This window comes from Artemia sp. Qi Xiang Cuo, chromosome 12 (genome assembly GCF_049724085.1).
Source record: "Artemia sp. Qi Xiang Cuo chromosome 12, ASM4972408v1, whole genome shotgun sequence".
In the NCBI taxonomy this organism is placed as follows: Eukaryota; Metazoa; Arthropoda; class Branchiopoda; order Anostraca; family Artemiidae; genus Artemia; species Artemia sp. Qi Xiang Cuo.
Genome location: NC_142805.1, coordinates 35,445,205 through 35,462,035, shown reverse-complemented (window position 1 = coordinate 35,462,035; position 16,831 = coordinate 35,445,205). Strand labels below are relative to the sequence as shown.

General features: G+C 31.3%; 1 protein-coding gene across 3 annotated transcripts in view; it reads left to right on the top strand.

Annotated features, from left to right (window-relative positions):
• LOC148946063 (snake venom 5'-nucleotidase) overlaps positions 1 to 16,831 on the top strand; it is a 90,836-nt gene that overhangs the window by 22,953 nt on the left and 51,052 nt on the right. The gene's annotated exons all lie outside the window — the stretch shown is intronic.

Here is a 16,831-nt window from a genome sequence, read left to right as displayed (position 1 = left end):
CTAGTAAAAAGCTTTTCCACCTAGTAAATTTAGCTAAACAGGTGTAAAATCTAATAAAATCAATTAAACCTAGTAAAATCCTTGGGAATTCTAGTTAATTTATTTGAGCAAGATTTTACTTTGAATTTGTGAAGATTATTCTCCTTATCTGTTCGTTATTCATTCGTTGATCTGATGCTATTCTCTGGTACAAGGATATATAGCAGTCACGTCATGCTTTAAATATCTGAAACTGGGACATTTTCAATAGCATAGCAGTCACGTCGTATAGCAGGAATGTATAGCAGTCACATCATGCTCAAATTTGAATTGAGCAATGAGCATGATGCACTGCTGCTCAATTAACCGCATCGTGATATATATATATATATATATATATATATATATATATATATATATATATATATATATATATATATATATATATATATATATATATATATATATATATATATATATATATACCTTTGTAAAGTACTTTTTTCTTTATATCTTCATTTTTTAGTGAAAAAAAAAAATATTGCATCCCTCTACATTTTTGTGAATTGGTGCCACCGGCACTTGTATTTATGTTAGGAGGTTTTATTGATAGGAGGGCTTATTTTTCTCTTACTGACTCAATATTAATGTTTTGTTAATTAAGTTTTGTTGATTCAAAAATTAAAATGAACATCTGTTCAACTTTTTCTAGAAGATTTTAAGATTTCTAAAAACCTTTTAGCTTGTACACTGGCAAAGTGAAAGTCTGTCTATAGATATCAAGATAACTTGTCTTTTTTCGGTGCCTCCTGCGTGTCATGGCAAAATCAGCAACATGATCGTGTTTGGCTGCATATTAATTAAAAAAAAAACAAGTTTTTTTTAACTGAAAGTAAGGAGCAACATTAAAAATAGTGACGAAGACCACACTGCCTTTCCATAACAAACAACAAAAGCACAAAGAACAATAGGGAAATCTTTTTGCAAGACAATGCACTTGCAAAAAGATTCCCCTATTGTTCTTCGTGCTTTTGTTGTTAGCAACATTAAAACTTAAAACGAACAGAAATTATTCCGTATGTGAAAGGGGCTGTCCTCTCCTCAACGCCTCGCTCTTTACGCTAAAGTTTCTATTGTTTTAAGAAATAGCGCTGTGAGAAAGAGTCTAACTTTAGCGTAAAGAGCGAGGCGTTGAGGAGGGGACAGCCCCTTTCATATACGGAATAATTTCTCTTCGTTTTAAGTTTTAATGTTACTCCATACTTTCAGTTGAAAAAAAAATTGTTTTTTTTTATTTAATTTTTGAACGTTTTTGAATTATTGCAGGTTTTGATTTTCGCTCACCGTACATGAATAATTAAAACAAAAGTTGCATATTAATTTTACTTTTATTTGGTTAAATGGCTTTCTCGAAAGTTGTTAAATTTTATTTACGAATGTTTTTATTAGTAATAAATATATGTAACCTACGAATTAACTTACGTAACGAATTTTTATATTCATATATTTTTAATACGTATTTTAAGGGGGTTCGCCCCCTAGTCAATACCTCGCTCCTTACGCTAAAGTTCGAATTTTTTTCCAATTCTTTAAAAATTACCCCTTAATCACAAAGGTTGTTAATTAGAATAAATAGCTCTTATGAAAGTACTAAACAAATCTTTGGCTTTAAGAGCGAGGTCTTGACTAGGGGCGAACCCAATCATATACGTAATAATTTCTGTTCGTTTTAATTTTCGATGTTGCTCCTTACTTTCAGTTGAAAAACTTGTTTTTTTAATTTAATTTCTGATCGTTTTTTAAATAATACTGGGAAATCCGACACCCCCTTCATAGTACTGTCCCTTCCCCCATGAAAACTTCCACCTTGAAAAGATCCTCGAACATAACCCACGACCCCCCCCCCCCCACTACCAGAAAAAAATCCCCCTTGAAAACATCTGTATGCTTCCCAATAACCAATACTATATGTAAACATTGGGTAAAGTTCATAACTTTCAGCCCTCTCCCCGGGAACTTTGGGGGATTAAGTCATCCTAAAAGACATATTTATTACGTTTTCGACTATGTTGAACAAAATGGCTATCTCAAAATTTTGATCGGGTGACTTTGGAAAAAAATGAGCGTGGGAGGGAGCCTAGTTGCCCTCTATTTTTTTTTGGTCACTTAAAAGGGCACTTTTAATTTTCGTTCGACTGAGCCCTCCCACGATATTCTAGGACCACAAGGGTCAATACGATCACTCCTGGGGAAAAAAAGAAACAAATAAATAGGCATCCGCGATCTTTTTCTGGCAATAAATACAAAATTCCAGATTTTGCAGATAGGAGCTTAAAACCTCTACATTAGGGTTCTCTGATACTCTGAATCTGATTGTATGCTTTTCATTAAGGTTCTATAACTTTTAGGGGGTGTTTCCCCCATTTATCGAAAATCAGGCAAATTTTTTCAGGCGCGCAACTTTTGATGGGTAAGACTACTTGATGAGAATTATATATTTGAAATCAGCATTAAAATCTGATTCCTGGGATGTATCTATTCGTATCAAAATTCCGTTTTTTAGAGTTTCAGTTACTATTGAGCCGGGTCGCTCCACGAACTTACTGTTCGTTACCAAGAACTGTTTGATAGGAAAATTGAGCTCAATCTAATAAATTTTTTCACCAAAATCCAATAAAAAGTAGATCTCCGCAGTGATGACCCTGAGGGTGAGTTGGATAGTTTTTGAGGTTTGAATGGTATGAGATAGCAAACCATTGAATCTTTCCGAAAACTGGCTGAGTTCATCTAATCGCTATCGTCGGAAGCCAAAAAATTTTCCGTAATGAATCATATGAAATCCACCCCAACGAATCATACTTCTACATCTCTTCTCGAAAATAGTCGTCGAAATTATTTTTTAACAGTGATAAATGGCTGAAAACTTCAGACAGTACGTTCATCTTAGGCTGCACTTGGGTTTTCAGTAATAAAAGTTTCTAGTGTTTCAAAACAATCATACTTGCCATTATCGTTGCAACTTTTCCACAGCATAAGATTTTTCATGAATGCTCGAATTTTATCACTAAACTCTAAAAATGTCTGATCAATTGAACCTTGCAAGCACAAATTGAGTTGAAAATAAATACTTTATAAAAAAAGCTCTTAATAACCACGTTTTTTAAATGGACTGAAAAGGGGAAAATAAATTTTTCGTTCCTAAAGAATACTTTTGATATACATACTTCAAGATTTTCTGAATATTTTGAATGTTGTGAACTCTTCTACTCAAACTTTTTTTTTTAACGTGGTGCGCCTAAGTCTATGTAAAAGAGTTTACAATATTCAGAAAATTTTAAGGGATTTATATCAAAAGTTATCTTTAGAACCAAAAAATTCAATTTCTATTTTTTAGTCCATTTGTAAAATGTAGTTTTTTAAAAGTTTTTTTTATAAAGTATTTATATAACTCTTTTTGGTCTTAAATTGTGAGTAGAAAGCTATCTTATACCCCCACGAGAACACCCTGCTGCCACCTACAACTTTTTTTAACACCATATATGGGCATAGAACCACGTGGTTTATGGTTTTCTCACTGAGAATGAAAAAACAGGAATTTTCTCACATGGAAAAACATGAATTTTGTCTGTTTTATGGTTTTTGTCAGTGAGAATGAAAAAACAGGAACTTTCTCACTTTCATGGATGTCAACAGCAAATTATGGATGTTTTATGGTTTTTGTCAGTGAGAATGGAAAAACAGTATTTTTCTCACTTTGCTGTCAGTCATTAATCAAATTGTTTCCGGGCAAAGTTTAGTAATGTCTGACAGGTACTGCTCCAGGAATAGATCCAAGTCATTAATGTCTTTGCCTCAGAAACAACTCTTTTGGTCGAACTCCAAAGGATATTAATAACCAAACGCCATGAAAACAATTCTCCATGAAACATCTTAACGATGAATTGTTTTACCGCGGGAATCAGGTTTTTTATTAATTTGAAATGCATTAGCGCAGAGATGCCAAAAACAAAAGGAACACGCTGAATTACGTTTAGGGATAATTTTGGCGAAACTTTTTTAGACAGGTTATGGAATTATTTCGGCGAAAGATTTTTGAAGAGATTTTGGAAGAGGATTTGAGGGTGAAACTCTGTGGTCGTTATAATGCACAAGTTTCATTTGAACAGTGTTGTGAGGTCCTCTACCCCAACCCCAAAGGGTTCTGATCCCCCTACCCCAACCCCAAAGGAAGCCCCCTGTCCTCAAAGGTCCCCCAAGCTCCCAAAGGGCCACCGGCGCCCCCAAAGGCCCACCCCCCCCCCCCAACGACCCTCCCCCGGCCCCCCAAAGGCCCAACGAGCTCCCAAAAGACCAACCGGGTCCCAAAGGCCCTCCACCGGTCCCCAAATGTCCCCCAGGCTCCCAACTGGCCCCCGGACCCCCAAAGGCCCTGCACCGGTCCCCAAAGGCTCACCGAGCTCCCGAAGGCCCGTTCGGTCCTCAAGTGCCCCCCAGACCCCCAAAGGCTCACCCTGTGCCCCCAACGCCCACCTCCCGTCCCCAACCGTCCCCCGGGGGCGCGCCGCGCCACCGGGCGGCGCCGGGGGCCCGGCCCGTACCGCCGGCTGTGCCGCCGGGATGCGCCGCGGGTCAGGAAAGCGCCGCGGGGGATGCGCCACAGGGAGGCACCACAGGAAAGTGCCGCAGGATGCGCCGCAGGGATGCGCCGCAAAAAAAAAGTAAACTAAAAAGTAAAAATTTCGAAATGTTATCCCCCAAACGCCCTCCTCAGACCCCCAAAGGCCCTCCCCTGGGCCTCCCAGGTCCCTCGGGCTCCCCACGGGGCAACCGACCCCCCAAGGGTCAACCAAACACCCATCCAGGGCCCGCCAAAGAGTTCCCTCTCAATTTTTTTTAATACTTTTTTATGGCTTTATTATATCTTTTTTGAACAAGTTCCATTCATAATGTCATTCCTAAACCCATTTTCCAACCTCAAAGAGTCCCCTCCCCAATTCGTAAATACTTGCTTGAATTTTTTAACATGGTATTTTTTTAACTTTTTTACGTATCTTAAAATGACATGAAATATGCTTACGGCTCTACCAATCGTACTCTGTGCTTGTTCATGGACACGACGTGGCTTTTCCACTGGTACTCTATGGCAGGTTATCGACACTACCTAGTTTATTGCATGCATTAAATCAGCATTTTTTACGCAGTGGAAGGATAAACACACAATTCATATCTGTAAAAAAGTGAGGATGAATTATTTGACGAACGTATGTGCACATGATAAAATCATTGTCGTATTGAATGCTGACAAGGAGAAATACATGAACTATGAAACGAGTGCAAGCGGTAACACTATTGGAAATGTATGCATGCGTTGTCAAGACAGCGAGAAGTTAGATTTCTTTGGAGTACCCAAGAATTTCAATCGTATAAACGGTGGATATGCAAGAGTATCATTACCAGAGAAATTAGTGCTCAAAGAGAATGCAAACTTAAAAATAATTGTCGATGATCGGGGACAACTCCTTACTAGGGTTTCTGGTAACACATTACCTGTTGATAAATCCTATCATCATCTTTCCGGTATTAGCATTTTAAAGAGAACAAGAAGGAGAAGACAAGCATACTCCTGCAATAATGTCATTAATCATATCTTGTCAATATGCCAAAACTGCCATCTATGTAAAAAAAATGTGACAGTAGACAGTGAAATCATAGGCAGAATAAAAAGGACATTAGCAGACAATATCATCAATGAATATAAAGATGAATTGACGGAAAGTGAAGCGCAAGTGTACTAATAATGTGTAATAATGTATTTAACGTATTTTTATATTAATATTCTACATCTCATTATTTAATTAAAAATATTTTGTGCATTATTTTGTTAAGTTTTCATTATTTTAGGGTATGCTAGAACGTCAAACGTTCAGAATATCTATTGAAAAGGTCAGAGATTAAAGAAAAAGAATTTTTAGAGATAAAGATACTACTAGCAGGCTCAATGTTTCATAGAAGATAGAAAAGTTCAAGATCTCTTCTGAATTTTACCAAAGAACACAATTCACTTCTAATTTCACCAGAGAAAATAAAAAGCTTCCACTTCAGTTTTAAGTTCACCGAGACATAACAAATTTAAAGTTCACTTCTAAATTTTTCTGTAGAAGATAGGAAAAGTTATGCTATGATTATGATTATTTTCCATGGAGATAAAAAGTTTCACTATAATTCTAAATTTTCTTAAATTCAATTCCGACCTTTCTTAAAGAGTCAAATTTAAAGTTCTATTCCAAATATTTTCACGGAAGACGAAAAGTTCAACTTCGAGTCTGAAATTTTGTCAATGAAAATGAAATAAGCTATAGATCATTTCTATTTTCCCAAAATAATATAAAAATTTTCCACTTCAGTTCAGATTTTTCTCAAACAGATTAAAAAATTTAAAATACTGTTCCAAATTTTTCATAGAAGATAGAAAAGTTCAAGTTCTCTTCTGAATTTTATCAATTAAAATTAAATAAGTTACTGATCAATTCTAATTTCACCAAAGAAAATAAAAAGCTTCCAGGTCAGTTTTAAGTCCACCAAGATATAAACAATTTTAAGTTCACTTCTAAATTGTTCCGTAGAAGATAGGAAAAGTTATCCTATGATTGTGTTTATTTTCCATGAAGTTAAAAAGTTTCACTTTAATTCTAAATTTTCTTAAATTCAATTCCAACCTTTCTCAAAGAGTCAAATTTAAAGTTCTGTTCTAAATATTTCCCCGGGAGAAGAAAAGTTCAACTTCGATTCTGAATTTTATCAATGAAAATGAAATGAGTTATTGATCATTTCTATTTTCCCAAAATAAATATAAAAATTTTCCACTTCAGTTCAGATTTTTCTCAAACAGATGAAACAATTTAAAATACTGTTCCAAATTTTTCATAGAATTTAGAAAAGTTCAATTTCTCTTCTGAATTTTACTAAAGAACAAAATTCAATTATAATTTCACCAGAGAAAATAAAAAGCTTCCACATCAGTTTTAAGTTCACAAAGACATAAAAAATTTTAAGTTCAATTCTAAATTTTTCCGTAGAAGTAGGAAAAGTTATCCTATGATTGTGATTATTTTCCATGAAGATAAAAATTTTCACTTTAATTCTAAATTATCTTCAATTCAGTTCCGTTCTTTCTCGAAGAGTCCAATTTAAAGTTCTGTTCTAAATATTTTTCTGGGAGAAGAAAACTTCAACTTCGATTCTGAATTTTATCAATGAAAATGAAATGAGTTATTGATCATTTCTATTTTCCCAAAATAAATATAAAAATTTTCCACTTCAGTTCAGATTTTTCTCAAACAGATGAAAAAATTTAAAATACAGTTCCAAATTTTTCATAGAAGTTAAAAATGTTCAAGTTCTCTTCAGAATTTTACCAAAGAACACAATTCAATTCTAATTTCACCAAAGAAAACAAAAATCTTCCACGTCAGTTCTTTATTTCACAAAGACATAAAGAAATTTAAAGTTCAATTCTAAATTTTTCGGTGGAAGATAGGAAAAGTTATACTATGATTTTGTAATTATTTTCCATGAAGATGAAAAGTTTCTCTGTAATTCTAATTTTCTTAAATCCTGAAATGACATGAAATATGCTTACGGCTATGCCAATCGTACTCTGTGCTTGTTCATGGACACGACGCGGCTTTTCCATTGGTACTCTATGGCAGGTTATCGACACTACCTAGTTTACTGCATGCATTAAATCAGTATTTTTTATGCAGTGGAAGGATAAACACACAATTCATATCTGTACAAAAGTGAGGATGAATTATTCGACGAACGAATGTGCACATGATAACATCATTGTCGTATTGAATGCTGACAAGGAGAAATACCTGAACTATGAAACGAGTACAAGCGGTAACACTATTGGAAATGTATGCATGCGTTGTCATGACAGCGAGAAGTTAGATTTCTTTGGACTATCGAAATCATTCAAAATTGCTCAAGGTGGATATGCGAGAGTGAGAGCACCAGAGATGATAGTGCTAAAGGAGAATGCCAACTTAAAAATAATTGTCGATGATCGGGGACAACTTCTTGCTTACAGTTCTGGTAGTACGATACCTATTGATAGATCCTATTCCCATCGTTCTGGTATTACTATTCAAATGAAAGCAAAGAAGAAAAGAAAGGCCTACTGCTGCACTAGTGTAAGAAATCATATCATGTCTACCTGCCAGAACTGCCATCTATGTAAAAATAATGTGAGAATAGACAGTGAAATCACAGGCAGAATAAAAAGGACATTAGCAGACAATATCATCAATGAATATAAAGATGAATTGACGGAAAGTGAAGCGCAAGTGTACTAATAATGTGTAATAATGTATTTAACGTATTTATATATTAATATTCTACATCTCATTATTTCATTAAAAATATTTTATGCTTTATTTTGTTAAGTGTTAATTATTTTAGGCTATGCTAGAACGTCAAACGCTCAGAATATCTATTAAAGAGGTCAGAGATGAAAGAAAAAGAATTTTTAGAGATAAAGATACTACTAGCAGGCTCAATGTTTCATAGAAGATGGAAAAGTTCAAGATAACTTCTGAATTTTACCAATGAACACAATTCAATTCAAATTTCATTAGAGAAAACAATAATCTTACACTTAAGTTAATTATGACACACATAAATAAATAAATTTAAAGTTCAAGTCTAATTTGTCTGTAGAAGATGGGAAAAGTTTTGCTCTGATTGTTATTATTTTACATGGAGATAAAAAGTCTCACATTAATTCTAAATTTTCTTATATTAAATCCAGTCCTTTAGTAACGATTCAAATTTAAAGTTCTGTTCCAAATATTTTCCCGAAAGAAGAAAAGTTCAACTTCGATTCTGAATTTTACTAAAGAACACAATTCAATTCTAATTTCACCAGAGAAAATAAAAATCTTCCACTTAAGTTCTTTATTTCACAATGACATAACGAAATTTAAAGTTCAATTCTAAATTTTTCGGTGGAAGATAGAAAAAGTAATACCATACTTGTGAATATTTTCCCGGAAAATAAAAAGTTCTAGTTCAACTTAAAATTTTCTCAACGAAGTGAAGAAAAGTTCGAGTTCTCTTCTGAATTTTACTAAAGAACACAATTCATTTCTAATTTCACCAGAGAAAATAAAAATCTTCCACTTCAGTTCTTTATTTCACAAATGACATAAAGAAATTTAAAGTTCAATTCTAAATTTTTCCGTGGAAGATAGAAAAAGTAATATCATACTTATGAATATTTTCCCGGAAGATAAAAAGTTCTAGTTCAATTTAAAATTTTCTCAACGAAGTGAAGAAAAGTTCAAGTTCTCTTCTGAACTTTACCAAAAGAACACACTTCAATTCTAATTTCTCCAGAAAAAAAAATCTTCCACTTCAGTTTTAAGTTCCCCAATGAAATAAAGAAATTTAAAGTTCTATTCTAAATTTTTAGATGGAAGATAGAAAAAGTAGTACTATGACAGTGATTGTTTTCCATGAAGATCAAAAGTTTCACTTTATTTATAATTTTTCTTAAATTCAGTTCTGATTTTTCTCAAAGAGATGAAAAATTTAAAGTTCATTTCTAAATTTTTCTCTAGAAGATAGGAAAAGTTATACTACGACTGTGATTATTTTTCAGTGAAGATAAAAAGTTTCACTTTAATTCTAATTTTCTTAATTTCACTTTCCTATTTTCTGCAAAAAGATGAAAAATTTAAAGTTCTGTTCCAAATTTTTCATAGAAGATAGAAAAAGTTATACATTGATTTGAATATTCGACATGAATATAAGGACCATCACTTTAATTCTGAGTTTTCTCGAAGAAGTGCAAAATGTTCAAGTTCTCTTCTGAATTTTCTTAAAGAAGTAAAAAATTAGCTCAATTCTGAATTTTACCAATGAAAATGAAAAAAAGCTTCCACTTCAGTTCTTAATTCCTCAAAGACATAAAAATTCAAAGTTCTCTTCTGAATTTTACCAAAGAACGTAATTCAATTCTAATTTCTCCAGAGAAAATAAAAAGCTTCCACGTCAGTTTTAAGTTCACCAAGATATAAAAAATTTAAAGTTCAGTTCTAAATTTTTCCATAGAAGATAAGAAAAGTTAAACTATGATTTTGATTATTTTCATGAAGATAAAAAGTTTCACTTTAATTCTAAATTTTCTTAAATTCAATTCCGACCTTTCTCAAAGAGATGAAAAAATTTAAAGTTATGTTCCAAATATTTTTCCGGAAGAAGAAAAGTTCAATTTCGATTCTGAATTTTCTCAATGAAAATGAAATAAGTTATTGATCAATTCTATTTTCCTAAAATAATATAAAATTTTCCACTTCAATTCAGATTTTTCTCAAAGAGATGAAAAAATTTAAAACATTGTTCCAAATTTTTCATAGAAGATAGGAAAAGTTATTCTTTGATTGTGAATATTCTTCATGAAGATATGGAGCTCCACTTTAATTCTGAGTTTTCTCGAAGAAGTGCAAAATGTACAAGTTCTCTTCTGAATTTTCTTAGAGAAGAGAAAAAAGTTAGCTCAATTCTGAAATTTACCATTGAAAATGAAAAGCTTCCATTTCAGTTCCTAATTTCTCAAAGACATAAAAATTTAAAGTTCAATTCTAAATTTTTCCATAGAAGATAGGAATGGCTATACTATGATGTGTGACTATTTACCATGAAGATAAAAAGTTTCACTTTATTTTTAATTTTTCTTAAATTCAGTTCATTCATCTAACCACCAAAAACAATAGATTAGGTTAGGTATAAATAAATATAAATAAATAATTAGAAACATTTCTCCATGTTTAAGTTAGGTTAGGTTAGGTAAACTTATCACGAGCGCTCATGATAAGCTAACCTAACCTAACTTAAACATGGTAAAAAGATTAAATTAGGTTAGGTTAGGCTAGATTAAGTTAGGTTAGGTTAGTTAGGTTAGGTTAGGTTAGCCTACGTACGCGCGCGTACGTAGGCTAACCTAACCTAACCTAACTTAACTTAACCTAACTTAATCTAGCCTAACCTAACCTAATTTAATCTTTTTACCATGTTTAAGATAGGTTAGGTTAGCTTATCATGAGCGCTCGTGATAAGTTTACCTAACCTAACCTAACTTAAACATGGAGAAATGTTTCTAATTATTTATTAATATTTATTTATACCTAACCTAACCTAACCTAATGTTTTTGGTGGTTAGATGAATGAACTGAATTTAATAAAAACTAGAAATAAAGTGAAACTTTTTATCTTCATGGTAAATAGTCACAATCATAGTATAGCCATTCCTATCTTCTATGGAAAAATTTAGAATTGAACTTTAAATTTTTTATGTCTTTGAGAAATTAGGAACTGAAATGGAAGCTTTTTCATTTTCAATGGTAAATTTCAGAATTGAGCTAACTTTTTTCTCTTCTCTAAGAAAATTCAGAAGAGAACTTGTACATTTTGCACTTCTTCGAGAAAACTCAGAATTAAAGTGGAGTTCCATATCTTAATGAAGAATATTCACAATCAAAGTATAACTTTTCCTATCTTCTATGAAAAATTTGGAACAATGTTTTAAATTTTTTCATCTTTTTGAGAAAAATCTGAATTGAAGTGGAAAACTTTATAATATTTTAGGAAAATAGAATTGATCAATAACTTATTTCATGTTCATTGAGAAAATTCAGAATTGAAATTGAACTTTTCTTCTCCCGAGAAAATATTTGAACTAGAACTTGAAATTGTTTAATCTCATTGTGACAGGTTGGACTTGAATTTAAGAAAACTTAGAATTAAACTGAAACTTTGTATCTTCATGAAAATAATAAAAATCATAGTGTAACTTTTCTTATCTTCTATGGAAAAATTTAGAACTGAACTTTAAATTTTTTATGTCTTGGTGAACTTAAAACTGACGTGGAAGCTTTTTATTTTATCTGGAGAAATTAGAATTGAATTACGTTCTTTGGTAAAATTAAGAATAGAACTTTTAATTTTTTATTTCTTTGATTAATTAATAAATGAAGTTGAAGATTTTTTTAATTTTAATTTGTAAAATTCAGAATTGAGCTAAATTTTTTTAATTCTTTAAGAAAATTTAGAAGAGAAATTGAACATCTTGCACTTATTCGAGAAAACTCATAATTACATTGATGGTCCTTATATTCATGTCTAATATTCAAATCAATGTATAACTTTTTCTATCTTCTATGAAAAATTTGGAACAGAACTTTAAATTTTTCATAACTTTGCAGAAAATCGGAAATTGAACTTAAGAAAATTAGAATTAAGGTGAAACTTTTTATCTTCACTGAAAAATAATCACAGTCGTAGTATAACTTTTCCTATCTTCTAGAGAAAAATTTAGAAATGAACTTTAAATTTTTCATTTCTTTGAGAAAAATCAGAACTGAATTTAAGAAAAATTATAAATAAAGTGAAACTTTTGATCTTCAGGGAAAACAATCACTGTCATAGTACTACTTTTTCTATCTTCCATCTAAAAATTTAGAATAGAACTTTAAATTTCTTTATTTCATTGGGGAACTTAAAACTGAAGTGGAAGCTTTTTATTTTTTCTGGAGAAATTAGAATTGAAGTTTGTTCATTGGTAAAGTTCAGAAGAGAACTTGAACTTTTCTTCACTTCGTTGAGAAAATTTTAATTTGAACTAGAACTTTTTATCTTCCGTGAAAATATTCACAGGTATGATATTACTTTTTCTATCTTCCACCGAAAAATTTAGAATTGAAATTTAAATTTTTTTATGTCTTTTGTGAAATAAAGAACTGAAGTGGAAGATTTTTATTTTCTATGGTGAAATTAGAAATGAATTGTGTTCTTTAGTAAAATTCAGAAGAGAACTTGAACTTTTCTTCACTTCGTTGAGAAAATTTTAAGTTGAACTAGAACTTTTTATCTTCCGGGAAAATATTCGCAAGTATGGTATTACTTTTTCTATCTTCCACCGAAAAATTTAGAATTGAACTTTAAATTTCTTTATGTCATTGTGAAATAAAGAACTTAAGTGGAAGATTTTTATTTTCTCTGGTGAAATTAGAATTGAATTGTGTTCTTTAGTAAAATTCAGAATCGAAGTTGAACTTTTCTTCTCCCGGGAAAATATTTGGAACAGAACTTTAAATTTGACTCTTTGAGAAAGGTCGGAATTGAATTTAAGAAAATTTAGAATTAAAGTGAAACTTTTTATCTCCATGGAAAATAATCACAATCATAGCATAACTTTTCCTATCTTCTACAAAAAAATTTAGAATTGAACTTTAAATTTCTTTATGTCTTTGTGAAATAATGAACTTAAGTGGAAGATTTTTGTTTTCTCTGGTGAAATTTGAATTGAATTGTGTTTTTTGGTAAAATTCAGAAGAGATCTTGAAATTTTCTATCTTCTATGAAACATTGAGCCTGCTAGTAGTATCTTAATCTCTAAAAATTCTTTTTCTTTCATCTCTGACCTTTTTAATATACATTCTGAGTTTTTGACGTTCTAGCATACCCTAAAATAATTAACACTTAACAAAATAATGCATAAAAAATTTTTACTGAAATAATGAGATTTAGAATTTTAATATATAAATACGTTAAATACATTATTACACATTATTAGTACACTTGCGCGTCACTTTCTGTCAATTCATCTTTATATTCATTGATGATATTGTCTGCTAATGCCCTTTTTATTCTGCCCGTGATTTCACTGTCTATTCTCACATTATTTTTACATAGATGGCAGTTCTGGCAGGTAGACATGATATGATTTATTACACTAGTGCAGCAGTAGGCCTTTCTTTTCTTCTTTGCTTTCATTTGAATAGTAATACCAGAACGATGGGAATAGGATCTATCAATAGGTATCGTGCTACCAGAACTATAAGCAAGGAGTTGTCCCCGATCATCGACAATTATTTTTAAGCTGGCATTCTCCTTTAGCACTATCATCTCTGGTGCTCTCACTCTCCCATATCCACCTTGAGCAATTTTGAATGATTTCGATAGTCCAAAGAAATCTAACTTCTCGCTGTCATGACAACGCATGCATACATTTCCAATAGTGTTACCGCTTGCACTCGTTTCATAGTTCAGGTATTTCTCCTTGTCAGCATTCAATACGACAATGATTTTATCATGTGCACATTCGTTCGTCGAATAATTCATCCTCACTTTTTAACAGATATGAATTGTGTGTTTATCCTTCCACTGCGTAAAAAATACTGATTTAATGCATGCAGTAAACTAGGTAGTGTCGATAACCTGCCATTGAGTACCAATGGAAAAGCCGCGTCGTGTCCATGAGCAAGCACAGAGTACGATTGGCATAGCCGTAAGCATATTTCATGTCATTTCAGGATTTAAGAAAATTAGAATTAAAGAGAAACTTTTCAGCTTCATGGAAAATAATTACAAATCATAGTATAACTTTTCCTATCTTCCACCGAAAAATTTAGAATTTAACTTTAAATTTCTTTATGTCTGTGAAATAAAAAACTGACGTGGAAGATTTTTGTTTTCTCTGGTGAAATTAGAATTGAATTGTGTTCTTTGGTAAAATTCTGAAGAGAACTTGAACTTTTTTAACTTCTATGAAAAATTTGGAACAGTATTTTAAATTTTTTCATCTGTTTGAGAAAAATCTGAACTGAAGTTGAAAATTTTTATATTTATTTTGGGAAAATAGAAATTATAAATAACTTATTTAATTTTCATTTATAAAATTCATAATCAAAGTTGAACTTTTCTTCTCCCAGGAAAATATTTAGAACAGAAATTTAAATTTGACTCTTTGAGAAAGAACTGAACTGAATTGAAGATAATTTAGAATTAAAGTGAAAATTTTTATCTTCATGGAAAATAATCACAATCATAGGATAACTTTTCCTACTTCTACGGAAAAATTTAGAATTGAACTTAAAATTTTTTATGTCTTGGTGAACTTAAAACTGATGTGGAAGCTTTTTATTTTCTCTGGTGAAATTAGAATTTAATTTTGTTATTTAGTAAAATTAAGAATAGAACATGAACTTTTATATCTTCTATTAAAAATTTGAAACAGTATTTTAAATTTTTTCATCTGTTTGAGAAAAATCTGAACTGAAGTGGAAAATTTTTATATTTATTTTGTGAAAATAAAAATGATCAATATCTCATTTCATTTTCATTGATAAAATTCAGAATTGAACTTGAACTTTTCTTCTCCCGAGGAAATATTTAGAAGAGAACTTCAAATTTGACTCTTTGAGAAAGGTTTGAATTGAATTTAAGAAAATTTAGAATTAAAGTGAAACTTTTTATCTTCATGGAAAATAAACACAATCATAGGATAACTTTTCCTATCTTCTACGGAAAAATTTAGAAGTGAACTTAAAATAGTTTATTTCTTTGTGAACTGAAAACTGACCTGGAAGCTTTTTATTTTCTCTGGTGAAATTAGAATTGATAAGTTACTTATTTCTTTTTTATTGATAAAATTCAGAAGAGAACTTGAACTTTTCTATCTTCTATGAAAAATTTGGAACAGTATTTTAAATTTTTTCATCTGTTTGAGAAAAATATGAACTGAAGTGGAAAATTTTTATATTATTTTGGGAAAATAGAAATGATCAATAGCTTATTTCATTTTCATTGAGAAAATTTCAGAATCGAAGTTGAACTTTTCGTCTTCCGGGAAAATATTTGGAACAGAACTTTAAATTTGACTCGTTGAGAAAGGTCGGAATTGAATTTAAGAAAATTTAGAATTAAAGTGAAACTTTTTATCTCCATGGAAAATAATCATAATCATAGCATAACTTTTCCTATCTTCTACAGAAAAATTTAGAAGTGAACTTTAAATTTTTTATGTCTCGGTGAACTTAAAACTGAAGTGGAAGCTTTTTATTTTCTCTGGTGAAATTAGAAGTGAATTGTGTTCTTTGGTAAAATTCAGAAGAGATCTTGAACTTTTCTATCTTCTATGAAACATTGAGCCTGCTAGTAGTATCTTTATCTCTAAAAATTCTTTTTCTTTCATCTCTGACCTTTTTAATAGATATTCTGAACGTTTGACGTTCTAGCATACCCTAAAATAATGAACACTTAACAAAATAATGCATAACATATTTTTAATGAAATAATGAGATGTAGAATATTAATATAAAAATACGTTAAATACATTATTACACATTATTAGTACACTTGCGCTTCACTTTCCGTCAATTCATCTTTATATTCATTGATGATATTGTCTGCTAATGCCCTTTTTATTCTGCCTGTGATTTCACTGTCTATTCTCACATTATTTTTACATAGATGGCAGTTTTGGCATATTGACAAGATATGATTAATGACATTATTGCAGGAGTATGCTTGTCTTCTCCTTCTTGTTCTCTTTAAAATGCTAATACAGGAAAGATGATGATAGGATTTATCAACAGGTAATGTGTTACCAGAAACCATAGCAAGGAGTTGTCCCCGATCATCGACAATTATTTTTAAGTTTGCATTCTCTTTGAGCACTAATTTCTCTGGTAATGATACTCTTGCATATCCACCGTTTACACGATTGAAATTCTGGGTACTCCAGAGAAATCTAACTTCTCGCTGTCATGACAACGCATGCGTACATTTCCAATAGTGTTACCGCTTGCACTCGTTTCATAGCTCCGGTATTTCTCATTGTCAGTATTCAATACGACAATGATTTTATCATGTGCACATACTTTCGTCGAATAATTCATCCTCACTTTTTTACAGATATGAAATGTGTATTTATCCTTCCACTGCGTAAAAAATGCTGATTTAATGCATGCAATAAACTAGGTAGTGTCGATAACCTGCCATAGAGTAC